Here is a 22,958-nt window from a genome sequence, read left to right on the forward strand (position 1 = left end):
AAGTTTTAAAAATGTTGGCACTGACATGGTACCAAAAGTATCGGTTCTTGTGACATCCCTACTATTTTTCATAATCTGAGCACAACAGGCAGAGTGACATTTTGCACAGTAATCCAGTCAACTGAGTCAGAACTTGTGATCTTCTTCTGCATCTTAACAATACAATACAATCGTGGTTTGCTTTTGGCCCATGGCCAACCATTAAGTTTCAGCTCTGGACCTTTAAGGGGAAAAAAATTGTCCAAGCCTGGTCTTGACCAAATGGGTGGACTGACAGACAGACCAACAACCTCATCCACACAGCTGTGCCACTAGATTAAAAAAGACTTATATGATTAAATGATTATCATTCAGTTAACTAATTGATAAATCGACTTTTGAGTTCAACTCTACACATCATCGTTATATATACAGTTACTTATACAGTCCATCCTCCCCTCAAGATGAACTCTGCCTCCAGCCTCAGCCCACACATACACAGACATACTAACAAAAACCACAACCCAGTCCTTTCCTGCCTCTTTAACCATAGTCATTTCCACCAGTCTTACTCTCTCTCTATGCTTCTCTCTCTCTCTCTCATACACAAAGATACACACAAACACACAATGTAAACATTTTAACAGCTCTGGACTAGAGAGGGATCATTCCGGTTTACTGAGATGGAAAATGTGAGTCAGAGCAACACTTTCCTGGGTCTTCTCCTTCTGTCTCCCTCTCTGTCTGACTGTCAAGCTGTCAGCCTTTCTGTCTCACCTTTTCTCCTGTTCTCTGACACAACTTTACTCTTGCATCATAGCTCTATCTTTCTGTTACACCATCTGGATGTCTCACTTCCTGTCAGTCCTTATTTTATATTCTTTATTATTATTCCCATTATACTGAAGCTTCATAGAAGCCAATTCTTGAATTCTGTCAATTTATTGTGTAATTTATTAGACTTTCCTGTCTTAGTTGAATGCTTGGAATTTGCTGAGGCAGGAATTTTGAAGCCCCCATCTATAAAAATCACATCTATAAAATCACTGAGCAGTCAAAGTCAATTTACTGATTTCTAATTAAATTATGGGAGATGAGGGGCCTTAAACAAAATAATAAGCATACATTCACATGCATTTGGACTGTTCATGTGGCAAAATAAATAAAATAATTTAAAATTGAAAACTCACAGTCTAATAGCACCACAGTTATCACTGTTGCGATAACTACGTAAATGAAATATCACACTATTAACAAGCCAAGTACAGGTGGTGGCAAGCCATTGCCACAACATGTGATGTCACATCACCACTTCATGTTCAATATTTGTTTAAGACTGGAAAGCATCCCAGAGTGGCTAGGTTAAAGAAATGTGACACAGCAGAAGTGCTGCTTAAAAACACAGTGCTTCTCAACGTCCCTCAATACACAGCCTAGGATAATAATACCACACCAGAACAAGTAGCTTCCACCTCACTTGCTCTGGAAAAACTCCCGACTGAAAACACCAGCAGTCTTTTAGTAGAAAATGCCAACTAATTAGCTAGTCCACTCATTGTCCAAATTCAGTACAGGTAATTAGTACAAGCAGGTAGAGAGATGAAACATTATCCCGTTGTACCGCTTACAAATTAATTTGCAAAAACAAAAGTTTTGGCGGTAATACTGCATGAGCCACCCTGAATCACCGAAAAAAACATGACTTTTCAGAAACAATGTTGAAATAATAAAAACTTGTGGCTTAATCTATAACATCAACACATAATCCAAGACAGTACAGTGGTTCTATTTACAACAGCAAGGATAACATGTAAAGAACATTTTGAAATGGGAATACATAATAGTGACTGGAACTAGCTGCTTAGCAAATCTGTAATGTAGTTTAGGATTCTGTGGGTGAATTTGAAATAATTTGAACGAAGTATGTTTTAGTTCTCATTCAATCTAACTTTGCTTTTTGGAGAAAAAAAACATTCTGTTCCCAAAAATCTGGCTGTTGTTTGCCATGCATGCTTTTGATTTCTCCTATTTATTACACATCACACATTAAACACATGCATCACTTCCTGCATTCAGCTAAAACAGACACAAATCACTGCTCAATCATTTGAGTTGAAAAATCTCTATGGAGGGACTACAATCGAATGAATCCAATATTTTCTTATGCTTGTTTTTGATTTCTCTTTTCCCTCAGAGCGGATCTCAATTCATTTTTTTTCTTAGCTCCATCTTGCCTGTTTCGACTTTTTCAAATCTTCCTCTTTTTTTCTTTTTCTCATCATTTCTACCATCTTCTACAAACCAAATGTCTATCTCTATACCTGTCTGCTTATTCCCTTTCTGTGTTTTCTGCGTGTATAAATGTATTTGGAGCATCAACTGAATAGCAAATATGAAACTGTATGGGAAGTATGTAAGCCTCATGTAGAATTGTGTATGTTTGTGTGTCTGTGTGCACTTTTGTGTTAGTGTGAATTAGCGATTGTCTTAAGTCTGTGAATACATATGGCTGACTCAGTGATTCTGTCTACAACACAGCAGCTGCATCTTATCTGCACCGCTGTGACGTGTGTGTGTGTGCGCGCACATGGTATCTGGAATAGGAATCTTAACAGTTTTCCACATTAGAGAAGGGGAAACGTCAGAATGCTATTGTAAGAGATCCACTTCCTGTCCGATAAGCAAAAATCTCTCTCTCTTCCTCTCAGTCTCTTACACACAAAATACACACGCACGCACACACACACACACACACACACACACACACACACACACACACACACACACACACACACACACAGAAACCCTGACAAGCAAAATTTGCTTTTCTATTTCTTTCCATTCTCCCTCTTTCTATCTTTTCGCCTTCCTTTCTTTCTCTAATAAGCAGAGGTTTGCTGCTGAGGGCAGACAGGGCAGTGCAGATGAAAGAAAAGAGAAGACAAGCACTCAAACAGAAAGACAGCAAGAAAGAGAGCAGTGAGTGTATCAGTGAGAGCGCAAGAGCAAAACTGCAAAACAGATAGGTAAGATGTTTTTTGTCCCTTGAATGTTCACATAGTGAATGAAAACTGAAGTACAGTTGTAGAAATAAATAAACCATTTGGAACAAGAACTGAAACGGGACTGTGACTGATGCCTTTAAAAGCTTTAAAGCAACTACTGATGACATTTTCTGTGTTTAATTACCAGTTTAAATGCCTCTATATAATCAACACAGGCAAATGAGACCATCAGCAAGAAGATTTGCCTCCTATGTAATAATTGTAAATGTGCAGGATGGGAAAGTAGTAAAGCAGCAGCAAGTCAGCAGTGGGAGAGTTCTCAGCATAAATTCATGCTCCATGGCAACGGCTGCGCATGAAAATACAGCGCTGGTAGCTCCTTCAAACTTCCTGATTTCTTGTTTTAATCTATATTTTTTCGGCTTTATTGCTAAAACATCACTGAATGATTTTTTTTACAAATCTACCGTACCAGGAGATTCTGATAATGGCAACAGGTGCATTCAGATGCTGTGGCCAATAGGCTAGCTCCCTTTCTGCTTTATGGCTGAAACAGTTATTACCTATGACACTAGAAGCCTACAGTCATTGCAAATTGAAGCTTGGGGTTTGGATTAAAGAGCAGCTGACTGATCGGAGATGATCAACCACCATGGCGGGTCGACTAGCTGACCGTAGTCTAAATATAAATTTCCGTTTAAAATGGTCCAGTGTGTAGAATTTAATGACCTCTAGCAGTGTAATTGCAAATCACAACTTCCTCACTTCACCTTTCCAAGCACAAAGGAGAAACCACGGTGGTAGCAAAACACGCAAACGCCCCTATCTAGAGCCAGTGCTGTTAATACTGTAGACCCCTGGTGTCTGTAGTTCAAAACAGCTCATTCTCAACGAAAACACAACAATCATTATTTTTATTTGAAGCTTTCCTCTACTATCATCAAAATTTAAAATGAGGCAAATGATGCTCCTGACACCTATTAGAAGTAATATCAACTATACCAACACAATTACACAGTCTACCTCATTATACATTTCCAGTTGTTTTCCCCTCCCTTGTGTTTCTTGTCGTCATCTCTCTGTCTGTGTGTGTGGGTGTGTCCGTCTGGCCGTGGCGTTCCAATCTCCCTCCAGCTGCAATCACCTGCACACCTGCATCTCACCCACTCATCAAGCTTCTGCAGTATAAAACCCTGGCTCTTCTCCCCTGTCTTCGCCAGATTGTTCAGTTCGCTACAAACTCTATGGCCAAACTCAGATTCTTGTTTTTGTTGTCTTTTTTCTCATACCTGACAGTGTGTCTCTTGTGCTTCAGGTTCATACCTCTCTGGGTCTTGCCTATCTGCCTGCCCATCACCAGCCCCAGCTTACTTTGCCTGCCCGTCTCCTTTGTGAAACTCTGAACCAATCCAGTCAGTGTTCTACTCTTGGGTTCAGAGACTGCTGAAACTTAACAATATCTAATATAATCAAACACATGAAGATGTGTAAAGTACTAAAGTTTACTTTACACAACTGTAATTGTAGTTTGTTTTGCTGTATTGCACTCGTTCTCTTCTCACCCTCTTTCCGCCTCCTCTCCTCTTCTCTCCTCTATCTTCTCCTTGCAAACTTATTTCCCCCTTTATGCTGATCTTTCTTATCTTTTATTTTAACTCCTTGTCTCCCTCCTTTTTCTCTCAACTCAAATCTCCCTTTCTCTTCCACCCTATCCTCTCTCTTCTTCCTTAACATAACCCTTTCCTCTCTCCTTGTCCCATTTCCCCAGTGACTCCATCCATCTTGTTATTTTCCCACCCTTTCTTTCTTTTTCTCTTGCTTTACTACTTCCTGTCCTAAAATTCACTATCTACTTTTAACTCCTCACCTTATTTTATTCTGCCCTCCTCGTTTTCTCCACCTACTCATCCAGTTGACCTGTGTTGACCCTTCATGGTAACTGTGTGAATGTTTTCCCCTGCGGGGCCATGGACTCTCGGTGTGTGTCTGCAGGGCACACAAATTGCCTCAACATGACACCCACTCCACTCTTCTTCCATGTCTCTGGAGTAAAGACCGGGCCTCTAGTTTAATGGTGTTAAACAGGTACATGTCTGTCATTATATTATGTATCTTACCAACAGCCTATTGTTAAAGGTCCAGTGTGTAACATTTAGGATTTATTGACAGAAATGGAATATAATATTATAATATAGGTATGTTTTTATGAGCCATTTTTATCTACAGATGGAGGAGGTCCTCTTCTACGGAGCCAACCATATTGAACCAGTGTGTTTCTACAGTAGCCCAGAATGGACAAACCAAACACTGGCTTTAGATAGGGCCTTTCGCATTTTTTGCAAGTTTCGTGGCCACCATATTTGCTCCTGCTGACTTGGAAGGCGATAACAGTATTCAATTCAACTTCACCAGTTATATGTTCTGGATGGATCTCAAAATCTTCTCTGTATGTGTGTGTGTGTGTGTGTGTGTGTGTGTGTGTGTGTGTGTGTCTGTGCATGTGTGTTTGTGTGGGTGGGTAGGTGGGTAGGGGTGGGGGGCTACATGTATTTGCCTGTGGGTCACAGTAGGCCCATCTGTTATAAACCAAACCGAATCAAACACACAGCTAGAAAAACTCTCCCGCAAACCTGACCTCACCATACCCCTTCTCTCTCTCCCTCTCTCTCTCTCTTTCTGTCTCTCATACACACACACGCGCACACACACACACACACACACACACACACACACACACACACACACACTATACATTGTCTATACAGGCTGTGTGTGTTCTTTCCAAAGGATCCCATTGACATGTGATGTTATCCTGTGGGCAGTGGATGTTCCTCCAGTAGTTTTACTGTACTCATGTCTACTCAAAGGCCATTGGGGTTATACTTAAATAACATTTAGTTGCTTGAATACACTGAATGAATGTAGAATATAGGCAATAGTGGGAAAAATGTGAGGAAGTAAAGAGAGACAAATCCTTGGAAAAAGGCATAAAATGGGACACATGTACTTGCAGGTAACAAAGCTAACCATTTCAGATTTCAACATTTTAAATTACACACACAAACCACATACCATAACGACTGGAAGACAACAAATATACATACATATAGGCAACGGTATTACAAAGCTTCCAAATCCTACCAGAATAGCATAACAAACCACACAACTCTCATTGACAAATGACTTTTACAGTAGAAGTGTGACCACATCAAAGCATATCAATGCATGTATCAAATACATGGCTTACACACCTGCCTAATACTCCTACTAGACAGCCTACATATATATTCTTTAAGGTGATTCATTAACAGCACAACTTAAAAGCCTAGCAAGGATGAAGAAACCCCAACAGAAACCTACCACATCTCTGGACAGACTACAGTCACCAACCACACAGACAGGCCCTGTCCATGGTGCTGAGTGTCTGTTTGGACAAACTTTAGCTACAGCTACATTGAGGGTTATAAGACACTTTATAGTTTAGCAATATAACTGCGCAGTGTGTTTGATAGAAAGCCACAGTGGAAAATTTCGCCTCAAGTGATACTACTACTACTACTAATAATAATAATGACTAAATATCTTACACAAAGTGCTTTAAAGTAAACCAACACATCGAAACAATACATTGTGTTAAGCCAATGAGTTATGGTTGTATTTGACTTACCACCTACTGGTATTTTCTGAAGACCACCACCCATCAAGCTAGGTCCAGTCTTTAAGTAACTTAGCTAAGCTAGGTTTCCCATTAGATTCTGTTTTCAGTCTAACCTTTTCAGTTCTTTCATTTAAACGATGTTACTTACTCCCTGGCTTCCATTAACATCTTGTTTCCCCACAGTAAACTCTATTCACAGTTTCTTGGCGGTGTTACGGTACTTCTGTTTGTTTTTAATCAAGAGAGGCTAACCTCACCTGCAGCCTTTCCACAGCAGACGACGCGATGGCCTCTAACGGTGCAATATCCTTTTTCACCACACAACCTGAGGGGCGCTGTTGCACTCATTTCAATACAACAAAAATACAATAAACTGCTTCTAAAGTACTGCATAAGTAAAATTATTATTAGCAAAATGTAGCCTACATAAAGCAAAAGTACTTATTATACAATAAAATGGCCTCTCAGTACTTTTTTATGGTTAATATTACTGCTGCATGTGTATGTTGTATTGTATACTGCTGTAGATGTTTAAGGTTGGGCTAATTATACCTAATGGCGGTGGTAGTTGAATCTACAGCAATGTAACATATTCTATAAGATCACATGTTTATAGCTTCGCTGAGAAAAAAGTCAACTTTTCTTAAGCTCAGAAAAACAGCTTTGCGACAATGCATTTTCCATCTGGCAGTTTAAGAAATAAGATAATTTTAAGGAACATTAAGGAACACATAATCTTTCATCTTAGAAAAATTAAATTTCAAATTCAAAACTATCTTTGAGACCCATGATTTTCACTCAACAGGAAGAGTAAGAAATATTTAAAAACTAGATGCCACTAAATCCTACGCTCGATCTTTAACCAGAGTCCTTTGATTCTTATTATAGTTATATGCTCTGGATCTGAAAATCTTTCAGTTTTCTTGGTATACTGTTTACATTTTTGCACACCTTTTTGCAATAAGGCTTTGAAAATGTCCAATTCCAAGCTCTCTTGACACAGCTCATCCTCCTGAAACTGCCAGTATGGAGCATGGATTGATCCATTTCAGCTGATATGTCTTTTAAGTTTTTAAACAGCATTTTATCTCTACACTGCCTAGGAGAAACACTTACAAGCTGCAGCACAAGCTTCCTGTACTGCGGTTTTTGCTTGAAAAAAGATTGAAATGAGAAATTTGGCTGCCAATAGGCCAAAGGGAAGTTGTCCAGAGCATTACTAGCTGCATAAAAATATATGACTGAGGGGGACCAGAAATAAACTACCTTCAGTTTATGTACTTGTGTGTGGGAGGTGTGTTTTAGTGAGAAGGTGTAGACCTATGCACTTTCTGATGCATGGACTCTCGCTACATTAAGCTATAATGCTACTTTAGGTCATTGTAGATCATTCTGGCAATAAAAAGAAAGAAAACACTTTTTTTTTTTTTTGCTTGATTTTGCTTCACTGTATTTTTCACTCACTGCCCAGCATTTACTTTCTTTCCTGGAGTAGCAAAAGCAAATATTTCCTACTTTCTGTAAAGTTCAAACAAACAGGGAAGTGATCAGGATTTAGAGTAGAGCGGACTAGAAGTGAGAAAAGAGGTATGTATGCTGTTTTCTGTCTGTGTTTGTGCTCTATATCCTGAGATGGGAAAAAAGTTATGAATATGCATAAAGCAAAGCGCTACACGCAGGTGACATGCTTGACTTGTGTTACTGCTGTGAACAACTGCACTAGAAAAACGTTTTCTCTCCTCTTTCCTCCTCTTAAGAACAAGGGAGTGAGGGAGAGAAGAAGAGTAATCTCATGGGAACACTTTTCTTTTTCACTCTGTGGATGAAAAACCAACACACTAATGATGCAGACACACAAATCCATGGTAGCTCATACACAAGAAGATACAAATATATACCCCCAACCACACACACAAAAGACAATCCACCTCACAAAACTGTATGCAAACACTTTTTCTTTTCAAAGTACATTTCTAGGGAATATTCTGCCCTCCTTTCCAACTCATTTAGAGTTTGTTGTTAGCTAGCTGAAGGGCTAGATATGCAGACTAAATACAGTCAGACATTAAAGCGAAGACCCATTCTTAAACAGAATTTGAATATGTTACCCTGATTATCTAGTTCAGTCTAGATTTTGAGACACAAGAGAAGTTGTTCCTCAAGTTAGAAGTCAGAAAACTGAGGCTCAAATATCTCTTTTCATAATATTTTGACAGATAAGTCATAACCTTAACCTTTATGACTACTCATAACATTAACAAGAGAAATGATAAAACCCCATTCCATTCGTCAATCGAAGCATCTCCTGATAAAGAGGACGATGACACATTTGACATAAAACCCATTCTTCAGCTCTTCAGTAAGACAAGTGCAGAGAAGTCTGAATAAGATTTCAGCAGAAAGTGTGCTGAAAAACAGGTAGAGATATGGAGCAGACAGGGTGTCTCTCAAGGGAAAACCAAGAATCCAGTAAGACATTTAACAGTAAGAAAGATACTCAGAGAACAACAGTGAGAAAAACATACACATCCAGAGGTTTATGTAACGTCCTGTTTCTCCTGTATACGTACCATACTGGAACATTTTAATCCTTATTTAACAAAATTGTATTAAGCCTAAGTCAGGCCAATAAAGTCCTTGATGAGCAGCAGATCAATTTGAGTATAGGTGGTGGACACTGCTATGGATGACCCCAGCACACACATTCTCACATTTAGGGTATGCCACAAACACCCAATTATCTATCCTTTATCAATTGGGCCTTTAGCCTTTTTGCTACTGTAACTCTTTCCAGAATGTGAAAATTGATGCAAAGATGAGTGATTAAATAGTTATTGCCCTTTCTTTAGTGGATAATAATTTAATGAACATTATCAGCTGAGTTAACATATTTTATATCACACTACAGTAAACCCATACTTTTTTTTATATTTCATGCCACATACGGTAACTCTGCAACATTGGCTGTCTTCCAGTCACGACAACATATAAAAAACCCTGTCTTGTCTGATTTCGGCTGTTGAAATGAAATAAAAACAAAATAACTGTAGTGACAGAAAAACTGCATACCAGAATATGATGGGACAAGTGAAAGAAGAGGAAAACAGTGTTGAGAGGTGTGGATGAAGGGAGGAAAAAGAAAACAGATCAGGAGGTGGTACAAAGGGGATTTAGGGAGAGGGATATGGAGGAAGGGGTGAGGGAAGACGAGCGAGGTGAGCGGGGTCAGACAGTGGGAGGAAGCTAATGTCTTTATTTCCTGGTGAGGTGGGACCTTGCATTTACCCCTGAGGTCAGTGGTCATGGACAGGGTCACTGGGGGTACTGTGAGGGGGGTATCTCAATACAGAGAAAGAGAGAGAATATCTATATAACAAAAAGAAGTGGAGAGAACAAGAGCAAGAGACAGAGTAATGGGAGAAAGAGGGGAAAAGAAAGAAGAGGGAGACCTAGTTTCAGTCAGGAGGGGAATGTGCAAAGGTGGAAAGGTTGAGACAGGTTGAGGAGGTGAGAGTACTCAAGGGAAAGAGGAGGGACACACACACACACACACACACACACACACACACACACACACACACACACACACACACACACACACACACAAACACACTGCACATACTACATAAAATAATTGTAGATCTGGACTGTAACTGCAGACATGGTGTGTGGGTCTTGTCTGAGGGTGTGTGTTTACTGTATGTTTGTGTTGCATGTAGTGTATATGTGTGCTTTCCGTATGTATTGGAACTGTTTATGTATGAATGAGTATTTCCTTTCTCTCTAGAGGCCCCCGCCAACGCAGCTGACAGATAAATACAAACTGATTCGATGTATGACTCTTCCTCTAGAGTATTGTTAGGAGTTATCCTCTTGAACTGCTTGACTTACTGCCTTTTACTGATGTAAATAGCATTTGTCAAATACAATGCAATAAATATCCAGTCTCGACCAGTCTCTGTGGCTTACTATTTTTTTTTATTCCATCTTGTAACTGCATTACCAGCAATTACTTGAATTAAATCTTATTAACTCACAAACATGGTAAGATAAAACAATGATTAAATCTCCGTCTTTATTGTTCCTCAAGGGCATTGTTACTGCATTTAATCTGATTTAACCGCTCAGCTTGGTGCTTTTTATTAACCCATTACTATACCCACTATTTAATAATGTAAATGACATCAGTAAAACAGTTCATGAATCAACAATATGACATTTTTGTTTCTTTCTTTTAGCATTATTGTTTGATGCCTATTTGTGGAAGCAGTAAAGGTACTGGTGTGTGTGTGTGTGTGTGTGTGTGTGTGTGTGTGTGTGAAGTATTCCCATGGACCCTCCTTTTCTGTCAGTTCTGATGCTGACAGCGGTCTCTTCCAGCTAATTAATGCCAGTTTTGAAAGTAGGACTCTCCACCATAGATCTAGCTCACACACACATACACACACATACCTACACACACACACACACACACACACACACACACACACACACACACACACACACACACACACACACACACACACACAAATATTATGCAAATTGAGACGTGCAGCATATGTATACATGGGTAGACCCACACATACATGAACAGGAAGTTACACATGTACTATTTACTACAAGTTATTTCCCCAACAAGATGTAACAATATATCAAAAGAGCTGCAGTTTGCTCAACCAAGTGGTCTATTAATGTATCCATACTGTGACAGTAAATGTGATTTTTAGACAGATCTTTATTCTGTAGTTCTTTGCTTAATAACTAACTTCACACACAATGTTGTCTTTAGTGTAGTTCCTAATTAGGGTGTTCACATACAACAATATTTATATTTCTTTCGATTTTCTTCTTTGAAACAACTTGAAAAGTTGTTCTTTAGCCAAATATAAATGAATACACTTTGCACCTCTAAAAGTAGTACAGTAACTAGTACTGTAGTCCCATAGCAGCAGAGCAGCTAACCAAGGTGGTAACACTATGGACGTTTGGAAAGAAACACACAGCACTTCCATCCAGCAAATTCAAGTTGACAACAGTTATTTATAAAGAATGTGAAGAAAGAAGAAGGTGAAGAAGAAGGTGAGTATGGAGATATATATAACATGTTCCTTTTAATTTTCAGTGACTTGTGACACAAAAAAGATAAATAAAGTTGATTCAATAATTTTTTCGTTGTTATCACACGTTAGCACACATCACCAATGTTATACCAATAGAGAAACATTTTTAGAAAATACTGTATAGTAAGCTATACCGCTGCTTCTACTGCTGCCTGAATGAACCTTTCCTTGGAGAAGGAAGTTCATTCTATGTACATCGGTCTGCATTTTCAGATGACTGTGTGTCTACCTGTGTGTGTGCACAATAGTGTGTCTCTGTGTATAAAGATTTATGTAAGTGATTTATGAGCTTGTGTGTAAGTCTGCAAGTACTTGTTATTGTGTGTGTGTATTTGTATACCTCTATGTGCGTATATGTAGAAACAATGGCGTATCTCGGTCAGTGATATGATTCATGAAAATGGCACGCTGACTGGAGTCACACTGAGAGAGAACAGTCTGTTCTCCAAAAATACCTCATCTGACTAATACTATGGCAGGATGCGCATGCACACATGCACAAACATGCACCACACGCACACACATTTACACACATTTACACAACATAATAAACAATCAAATACGAAATTTGCCACTAAAATTGTCATAAGTGTGAGCATACAAGTTTTAATTACCTATTAACTCATATTTGCTTCTTTTATTCCCATGTTTTCTGATGGTTTAGCATAGACATGTGTATGACAGAATGTGACCCAGGACACTATAAATAAGCACTCACAGCCTCAGCTCACTTTTAGACCCTCTATTGCTGTCCAGTTCTAGTTATTCATGAAGCAGGTTAAAAATATCACCTTACCTTTCTGAGCGACAATGGCACTGTGTCAATAAAAACAGCCTGCTCATTCCTTAAGGGAACATCAGACTGAATGTGGCCATCATAACTTATATTCCTACATAGCAGCAACCACCATGGCTAAGCCAATGTGAAAACTACCTTTAGCTGCAGTTCCTCTAACCGCAATCTTGACTGTATACAGTGCTTGCTTTAATTAAAATATGTCTGTAATGAAGTATACTAAAAAGTTCCGACATCACTCTCAAACCTCTCAATCCTTTCAGTCACCATACATTTAGGTCTCATTATCTAATGAGTGTCATGATTTCATTTTGAAAACAGTTTAAAGAGAAATATGTTCGGCAGCCCGCTGCTTGACCCGCTGCTTGATTGACAGCCATGTTCCCTCTTTCTGCCAAAGTTTCAAGTTTTGATATCTCACAAACTTGTGTGGTTCCATCACAGAGGCTTTCTGTTTCCTACAGTCTGTGGTTGCTACTAATTTCTAGAGGGATTGGATGACTGAGTCAGCTGATTTAGGGTAGTTTTTAGGCAACTTTTGAACCATATTTAGGTCTCATTGTAGAGTTTTTCTCTTTTTCAGTCATGGTGTCATCTGTATCAAAGGGTGACTCAGCAGGCTATAAATGTGGCTCTGGTCTTAGTTTTCCTTTAGAACCATATTTCTATCTTGTTCTAGAGTTATTCTTGTTGCTGGTCTCAGTATTCGGAATCAGTATGACAGAATGTGATTCAGTCAGCTATAAATATGAATGGCCTTTCTGCTCGGCCAGCCACGCGGATTAGCAACTCTTACTGCTTTTCCACTAGGCTCAAAACACACTGCAGCACTCTCTCTCTCTCTCTCTCTCTCTCTCTCTCTCTCTCTCTCTCTCTCTCTCTCTCTCCTCACTCACACACACACACACACACACACACACACACACACACACACACACACACACACACACACACTCACACACAAGAGCAACCCTCACACACACATCTCTCACTTACCAATGCTCACTACCCAGCATATAAACACACACTGGGAGAGTGATGCTGAGTGTGAGAATGGTAGGATGCAGCTGGGAAACCTATAGTGATATACTTTCTCTATTATTGTTGTTTTTTAGGAGTTTTTACATGTCTCTCTGTATAAACTATTCTGTTCTAGACTGAGAGGGGAGTAGATCTAGTTCCAGACTTTGTCAGCACCAAAAAAAGTCCACATTGGAAAATAGCATTTAGTTGGTAAAGGCCCCAAGTTCCCTTCAAGAAAGAGGGGGAGAAAATCATGTACAATAGCAACTCCTCAATCATCTTAACTCAATGTCCACTTTCTAGCTTTATATGTTTCAAGTTCAAGACCTTTATTTGTCCCTGAGGGACAATTCATTTTGCCACACTACAGCAACACAGGGAGAGACATACAGATAAAAAGGGAACAGCCACTCATACTTAACCACACAAGTGCAATGTCAGGTACACAGAACAGGAATGGTTGGACATGTGCTGATGTTAACCATACTTCACAGAGTTGAGCAGAGAAATAGCAAAGGGTATGATAGAATTTATATCTGTTGGTTTTGACTGCTGGTTGTCTGAGGCGGGAACCAGAGGACAGTAGCTTATATTCTGAGTGCAGGGGATAAGTACTGTCAGACATTCTTTAGAACAAGTTTGTTTTACAGTTCAGATAGTTTTGTCTGCTGAGTCCCAATGATTTTGCGGCTGACTTTATTCACCATTGATAATGAGTTTTTTAGTTTGAGGTTGAGAGAAGTATATCAGTAAATAAGAAAAAATAATAATTGACTAAATAAAAGATTTATAAAACAGTGTCATCGGGGATCTGTCCACATGGCTAGCTTTCTCAAGCAAAAAGTGTCTCTCTCTCAACTCACTGCAACAGTAATTTGTGTACATGAAGTATAAGAGAGGAGAGATAGCAGAGGACATAGCCTTGAGGGGAGTCAGTTGATGTTATAGATAGTCCAGAAATATGTCCATTTACTCTCACTCTCTATTCTATCTCTGAGTTAAGGACTATATAACTAATGAAGTCAGGGCCACAGGGCTTGGTTTTGGGGTTGTTAGTTTTAGCAATAGGAAGAATGTTGATTGTTTCCATAAGCTTGGGACTCTCTGTTGACAGTGAAATTTAATAAAAAATAGAACCTAATTGGACAGCGAAGTGGCATCAGCATATGGCTGCCAATGTTGTCAAGGCAAGGGCTTGTATGAGTCTTACAATGCTTAAAAATATTCACAACTCCGTTGAGTTCAATAGACTATCCTTTAACAGTGGGTTCTTTGCTAAAATTGTGGACATCAAATCTTGAATAACACTTGTTGAACTCCTAAGCTGGTGCCACGTCTGCCCTGAAGCCTTCTAAAACAACTGTTTCCTTGTTGTTGCTCACTTTTCTTTCAATCTTTTCTTTGTAGCACAGTTTAGCCCTTCTTGCGTTTAATCTCCTTCTGTAAGGAGTTCAGTTCAGTGAGATTGCCCAGTTTAAAAACCAGAGAGTCTTGCTGTTAGTGTAGCTTCCTCAGTGAAGCCCACCTTTCTGGTGAGAACTTTCCCATGTGCAATACACTAGAATAAGATGTATGCAGTTGTTATCCACCATACTTAGTCAGGGAAGTGGTATGGATTTGTAGGCTCCTTTAATTGGGCCTTAACATTGATCCAATATATTCCCGTTTGTGGTGGGACAAGATACATATGTATAAAAGCTTCTGAGTTTTGTTCAGTGAGCAATGATTAAAATTGCCCAGGATTAAATTAGGAGTGTCAGGAGACTTCTGTACAGTCTGTAAGATCAGTTCTGAGGCAGAGCTCTCATTCGCCTTAGGATGAATATACACCACAGTTACAAATATTTGTGGGAATTCCCGAGGTAAATAGGGTGAGTGCATAGACACAGAAAGCAGTTCAATGTCCTTGGTGCATAATGTCTCTCTGACTAGACATTTTTTGCACCAGCATTCACTGACGTACAGACAAACCCCCCCACTTTGCGACTTGCCAGTGATTGCAGCCTCTCGGCCTGTGTGTAAAGTCACCTCAAACCCATCTACTGCCAACTCGCTGTCCAGGTCCTTCTCCCCAAGCCATGTTTCCGTCAGCGCCAGGATGCAGGATTCCTTGAACTTTTTTGTTACGTAGGGACCAGGCGTTGGGCAGAATAACAATAATTGTAACCCCTGACATTGTTCAAAGCATTGACAGTATATATAATGGACAGAGCTTCCAGGTCTGTAAAGTGAAGCCAATGTGTAAGTGTCTTAAACCTGCATTCTATGTGAAGGCTGACAGGGGGTAATAAAAAAACGATACCATTCACTCTAATAGAGAAATGATCCAACTTCTCACTCATTTATTGGCTCACTAAACAGTTTCCTAATGAGTTTATGGTCTCAATCTCTAGTTTCAAGTCTTCTTCCATACATTATGATGTTCATTTAGTAAATTATAGTCCGATTTAGATTCAAATAGAAGCCAAGTATGCTTTTGGGCCTGGCAACCTTGTGATTGACAAGTCACGCTCAGTGAGTCTGTCCAGTGCACTGCACGAAACTCAGATCAAACAGTCAATCTAGGCAGAGTTGATCAAATATGAAGCAAGATTCTGTTACTGCATTGCCTATTTCTCACCACACCAAACACATTTTAGTGTACTGGTTAGTTGTAATATGAGATTGTGTGTGACCATGGCAAGCCGCCTTTGTTTCCTGCTACGGAGAAGTGAAAACTGCGCAGTCAATGAGTGCAGCTCAACTCACAGTACGTCACCTTTGCTGACTCAAGGCTTCAAAACGGTACTCCACAAACCAATGGGGGACTTCACAATAGGTTTACAGATGGTGGTTCAAAGATGGTCTTAGTTGTTGTATTAAAGTTTGAGTGTTACTACTTACTCAAAATAATTAACCAGTGTGTATTTTCAACAATAGTCAATGCTTGAGAAAGTGAACAAATAAATAAGCCTATATCTCCACTATTTTCTCCCATAACATCAAGCTTTGGTTCTTGCCACTGCCCACTTCTCCCATACAGTAAAATTATTTTACACAATTCAAATCGCAAACTCTGCTTTGATCATTAGCATGATCTTGTCAGCAAGTTTTCTTGTGTTTAGCTAAGATTAACATTCTGACAGGTGATAAGATAGTGGATACATCGTTTAAATGAGTAATTTATGGTACTGTGCATATTATAACAACATCTCTTAGTCGTTGTGTATGGTTTCTATCAAACAAGAGATAAACATGGTCATGGTTAATCATGGTCTTCTTGTTCCCATGCCACCCCTGACACCCAAAGCTCTTCATAAGAAGAGGTAATTATCATTAACACAGACCCTGCACCAGCTGTTTGTGTTGTCCAAGTTCATGGATAAAGGCCTGATCCTTGTTAGTATCCTCATACTGTCTCTGATGAGTGCACTTGTGGAGTTAGAGTTGATAGAAAAGACACCTACTTGTCAAGTGTCCTTCAGTGCACCGTCAATGGCTCTTTGATAATGTTGTAGAGCACTGTTAAAGGTTGGGTGAAAATTTATAATGACACTATTGACTGAAATATACAATCAATACTGTAATCCAGAAGACAACATCTTTCCAAGTATCCAGTCCAAAGTCCACAGTCAGCATTACATATTTAATATCATGATTTAATGCCAGACTTCTAAAAGTCTTCTTGTCACTCAGGCTCGCTGACCCCAATACTTAATGCCCATTCTACCCATTTATGTTCTATGTCAGATCTGTACTTGACACTGGTACTTACACAAGATTGGTGGGTATGATCTGGTTTCAATGAAAATACTATGTCTGGTACATGATACTCATCGAAGAAGAAAAAGCCACGAGAGACCATCAGTGCCTTGGATTACCACATACACACTGCCACACACACACACAAGCATGTACCAGACAACCACTTTGGTCCCTGCAACCAAGAGACATTTAACAGGGAGTTTAATTGAATTAAGGGAGTCATGTCTTCTTATCACCAGATTGAAGGTATCAATGTATTTCTATTCACTGGTTTTATTAATAGAACCCAAGAGGCAACTAGACACCGTAAAGTGGGGTGACAAACAGATCCTTGGACTATTAATAGACGAAGATGGAAAAACTATGATCAACAAGCAGAGAGAGAGAATGAGGGAGGAATCCTTACACCAACACTTAGGGTGGTGGAAAAAAGGGGGTGGCAGGGGATGTCATTATAGTCACCAATATTTTGATATATTAATAATATTATATATATATATATATATATATGATTGAGGATGTGGCAAAAAGTGTGTGTTGAGAGGTGTCCAATTGTTCCTGTCTTCTAAATCCATTGATGGTGCGGAGACAAGCATTAATTGTTGATAGAGGTTAAACTCCCAGCCAATCAAAAAGTCTCCTTCATCATGGCTCTAGACATACCTTTGTTGCTATATGTCTGATTTACGGTCCTTGTCAGTTCTGTTTCAGATTCATAATTCAATGTTGTGGACAGAGTGGAGACAAAGACAGAGCAGAAAAAGGAGACTGACAAGGATTTAGAAAACAAGGCTGCTGTAGATCCTTGAGTCAAGACTACAGTGTAAACTAAAAAAATCATATGCTTTAAACCAGCTTCCCAATGATATTGACATTTTAAGTAAAATGGTAAGCTGGAGGACAAACAATTTGTGTGGTGAGGTCAAAGGTCAAGAGTCTGATTTTCACAGTGGTTAAACTGCCTTTAACACTGAATACATGCTCACTCACTGTAAGCCTGCCAGCTAAAAGCAAGCTAAATTCTGGTTTAGCTTTCCAATAAGTTTTTAAATATATGGTTTAAACAGGGTATTTAAACCTTGTGTGGCTACTCCTAAGTAAATACAAGAACACTGGCCAATTTTACAACAAGAAGGTCAGATTCCAAAAAACATGCTTTAACTTGATGTGGAGTTGAATGTGGAAGAAGATGTGCTGGTTTAAGTTAAATTGGTTTAAGTTTGGCTGTAGGTGGCTGTGAAAAATATTCTCTCACAGATGGATGGTAACTGTTTCTCACAGTAGACAGAAGAGCCTGCGATTATCAGTTTCAAACAGAGAAACAGCTGAAACTAGAGTACAATGCACACACACACACACACACACACACACACACACACACACACATACACACATATCTCTGAGTATGAAGGTTTGGACAGTTTGCTGTACTCTTCTTATATTTCTGTTTATCAAAAGGCAGATGGTCTGAGGGAGTGAAATACAGAGGTGAAGTGGGCTGGATCAGATCAGCAATTCTGTTAAAAGAAAGAAGAGTCTAACCTCTCTCTCTCTCTCTCTCTCTCTCTCTCTCTCTCTCTCTCTCTCTCTCTGTCTGTCTGTCTGTCTCTCTCTTATTCCATCCCATTACCACTGGCCATCCTGTGACCTCTGACCTGTGCACTTTATGCCTGCATTAGCTGCATAGCTTACCTACTCAAGCTGAGGAGGCAAATATTAGCTGTGCTGGAAGTGCTCGGTCACAACGGGCCAAGAAGAAACATTCTTTGTCATGGCTCCCTCCAAATAATTAAGTGTTGATAATAACTGCATTTACATGGAAACATATTCCTAATCATTATTCAGGAAACATGCTTATTCTGAGTGTCACTGTGTTAAGAGATATGAGTTCAGTCAAGATAATAAAAACTGTTTATACTTTTTTTTTTACAATTACTGAGATTTACAGGGTGTCAGTGAACATATTTTGTTTTTCATTTTCAGCTAGCTATGACAGTGATTTGTGTGGGATAGTGTAGCTGTGATTTGCATAGAGTTAGGGGGATGTTTGTCCCTTCTGCTAGTTTGGGAAGTGGGAGTTTGTCTATAAGCAGGTCAGGAGTCAAAGCAAGGGGCTATAGTACAGATGACCGTTTTGTTATTTTGCCTGTGGTTCTTACTAACGGATGCTACAATATAAAATACTAGATGATAATATAATCAGATATTGAATATACAGTACTAGCGTCATACAACATAAAACATGATGTAATTATTATATGACATTATTATGCTTTTTTCTTCTCTGATATGTTATCCCCACCCTGATATGTTGAAAAGTTTGGCAATAGAGTGGAGAGTGTTGACCAGCCTTGCGAGAACCAAAGCTGCCATTGGAAACAGGGCAGACAGTGCTCCTTTTAGAGTGTGATATATTGCTTTAGACTGTGTTTTAGACTTTATATTGCAAACACTGGCTGATTGGTTGTTGTTTGGCAAGAGGCAAAGTGTGCTCATTTTCTTCCTAAGTGTGCCCTCGCATTAAGTTTTGCTCTTTTTGGTCACGGTCTTGTAGGTCCACCTGCTCTACAGGGATTTATATATTCCACTAGGAAAACAAGGTCACCTTTGTATAACTCTATGGATGTTGCCAATCGCCATCATGGGGAAAAAAGAGAAGAAAATAAACTTCAGTGGAGGCCCATTACATGACTGGATGTGTCCCCTGCATGGCTGCATAGTTTGTGTACATATAGGGATACACACACTAGCAATTTTGCTGGGCAAGGCTATGCTCTTCATGCAGAATAGAAAGGCTTTCATTTTCTGGATATTTTTAAATTTTTGCTGCTCCATAGTTCAGTACTCTAGAATAAAAGTATTCAGTAGACAGCACAGAGGGCTGGTGAAACACACTGACAGTGAGCACGGAAGAGGATGAGAAGGGGTGTGACAGACTAAAAGAAAAAGAGGAGTAAACTAAAACTTAAGAAATATTTTAAACATTTTAAATTGCTCAAATCAAGCCATTGTGGACAGTTGAGTAGAGGTCTAAGTTACATGCTGCTGACATTTCACACCCAGTCTTCACACAAGGGTAATCAAAAAGTAGCAGGTTGATTTTTAGTAGAAGCATATAATACACACGTCAGTCCACTGACACAGTATTCTCTACACGCTTTGGTTTGATACAGCAGTCAGACTTTCAAAAAAAACGTTTTCTGAGAAACATTTCAGTTGATGGTCACAGTTTGGTTAGGTTGAGGCACCAAAACTACTTGGTTGTGTTTAGGAAAAGATAATGGTTTGGGTTCCTTAAAACCATCAACATTGACAGGTGGTTTCACAGGGAAATCAAACCCCTGCCTCCTTGACCCAGCCATCCACCCCGAACTCTGTCAATCTTTATACTATATTTGTCCTTTGCTCCTGTCATTATCGCCCCCCTGCCAGTACTGCACCTTCATACACATGCACTTTTTACACCAAGGTAAGGCCAAACATGGCACTGGTATCCTCTAATAGATCAGTGTGCGTATTACTTGTAAGATGTGTTGTGAGACAGAACTGAATATTATCACAACCAGGCAATGCAAATTGCTTTGATAATGCTCAAGTAAGAAGACACACACAAAAAGTAAAAACATACACATAGAGTTAAGAACATATACATGGAGATGTACTGTATATGAAGCTTGAATTTTTCTTGGCTGGTGTATTACAGTAGAATGGAAATGGATAGAAACTCTTCAAGCAGCATTCTTGGGTATTCAGTTGGTTTAGTTATGGTAGTTGTTCATAATACTCTATGAAGGACATGATAGAGTGCAAAAAGATCACTGATTATAATCATAAAACCACGAAACAAAATTCTGTGCTATGCTTTTGACAAGAGAGACAGAAGGAAGTATCTATTTGTGCTAAATCTATGAGTAACACCAGGCAATGTCCTATCTATCTTTAGTAATTCCATGAATACAGTGCTGAGGGGCAAAACATGCTGTCCTCCTACTAATGAAGCTTTCAGCCCTGCACCACAACCACACAATGACAGCTGGCAGGGGAGGGGCAGGAACTACACGCCATGAAATAAGAGGGGGTAAAAATTGATTAGCAATTTTCATTTGCGCTAAGCTAAACAAAAGAAGGCTGCTGCCCTACTCTGCATATCATCATGGGGTGGGAGAGGAGGAGGGTAGGTAGTGTTGATGGTGTTGGGGTGGGATGGGAAGTGATCTTTCAGAGCTCAAGGCATCTATTGTTTAGTTAGAGAGGATGTGGGTGTTGGGGAGCAAAGAGGGATTCAGAACAACGAGACAAGAAGGCTGGGATGGGGAAAAAGTGACAAGAGGGCAGACGGGAGGGACAGAAGAAAAGGAAAAGGGAGAGAGTGAAGGAAAGGACCTGGAGGAGGGGAGGGAGAAGGAGGCAGGTGGTGGTGGTGGTGGTGGTGGGGGGGGGTTATGAGGTTATGAGGTTAAAGAGAGTAAAAGAGAGGGGTGGGAGAAATGGCACAGGGACAGGGAGATAAACAGTGAGGGACAGAGAGGGTGAAAAGAATGATGTTAAGTTAAAAGAAATGGGAAGACAAAGGGATGTAGAAGGGTGAGGAAAAGGGAGTTTTGGGAGTGACAAGAAGACTTATTTGTTTTAATTTCATCAATTTATTTAATAGGACAACAATAAACACAGTATGGCTGTTGTTGGTGTATTGTGTAATGTGCAATAAGGAGATGAAGCCAAAATGTAGTAGCAAAAAGGTAATGGGGTGGGGGAAGTCTGAAAGGGCAGAGGAAGAAAGCACGGGGGGAGTGCGGTGTGGCAGGGGGAAAAATGACACCACCATCACTTTTAAGTTATTAAAGCCACTGAATGCAGAAGCTCTGACAATGGAGAAATTTGCCAACACTGAGGAAAAAAAACTGCCGTACGTCTGCAGTACTGAGGCCAAGCCATGTTGTATGGGCAGTTTTCTTGAAGGGTTTCTTGGCATGACCGGGATGCATGATGGTTCATTAACAATGACACTAATGCACCTTTGTGTGTGTGTGTGTGTGTGTGTGTGTGTGTGTGTGTGTGTGTGTGTGTGTGTGTGTGTACTTTCAGCAGGTTGTCATTAATTTTTAGTGGCTTAAACACATGCACACACACATATACACACGCAGCAGCTAATAAATGCAAAAAAGGCGAGAAAAATAGCAGCTGGTAAGTGAGTGAGAGGGGGAAAAAATCAACAACTTTTAACCAAAACACTGTACACAACTCTAAATTTAATTTTCTGCAAGATTAAGCACAATAATGACTAGCTTTATAAAAACCCATAACTAATGGCTTCCAATGAGCCAATCTATAGGCATTGATCTGCTCAGTATCTCATAGACTTGCAGTGCGAAGCCTATAAATGAAGGAAGGAAGAGGCACAAGGAAAAAAGACAAAAAGAAGGGTAGAGAAGCAATGTGTGGAAAAAGAGTGGAAGAGGAGAGAAGAGGAGAAGTGGTTAGAGTGACAGATAGGTGCAGAGAAAAGGGGAGGGTGAAGATGGAGGAGACAATGAAAAGGAGAGGAAAGTACAGAGGAAAGGCGAAGAGAGTAGGGACGAGAATACAGAAGGAGAAATATTTCTGTGGTAATAGTATAACCCTTGTGTGGCTGT

At 39.6% G+C, this 22,958-nt stretch overlaps 1 protein-coding gene across 1 annotated transcript in view; it reads right to left on the minus strand.

Moving 5' to 3' along the window:
• esrrga (estrogen-related receptor gamma a) overlaps positions 1-22,958 on the minus strand; it is a 155,240-nt gene that overhangs the window by 129,019 nt on the left and 3,263 nt on the right. The gene's annotated exons all lie outside the window — the stretch shown is intronic.

This window comes from Dicentrarchus labrax, unplaced genomic scaffold (assembly GCF_905237075.1).
Source record: "Dicentrarchus labrax unplaced genomic scaffold, dlabrax2021, whole genome shotgun sequence".
In the NCBI taxonomy this organism is placed as follows: domain Eukaryota; kingdom Metazoa; phylum Chordata; class Actinopteri; family Moronidae; genus Dicentrarchus; species Dicentrarchus labrax.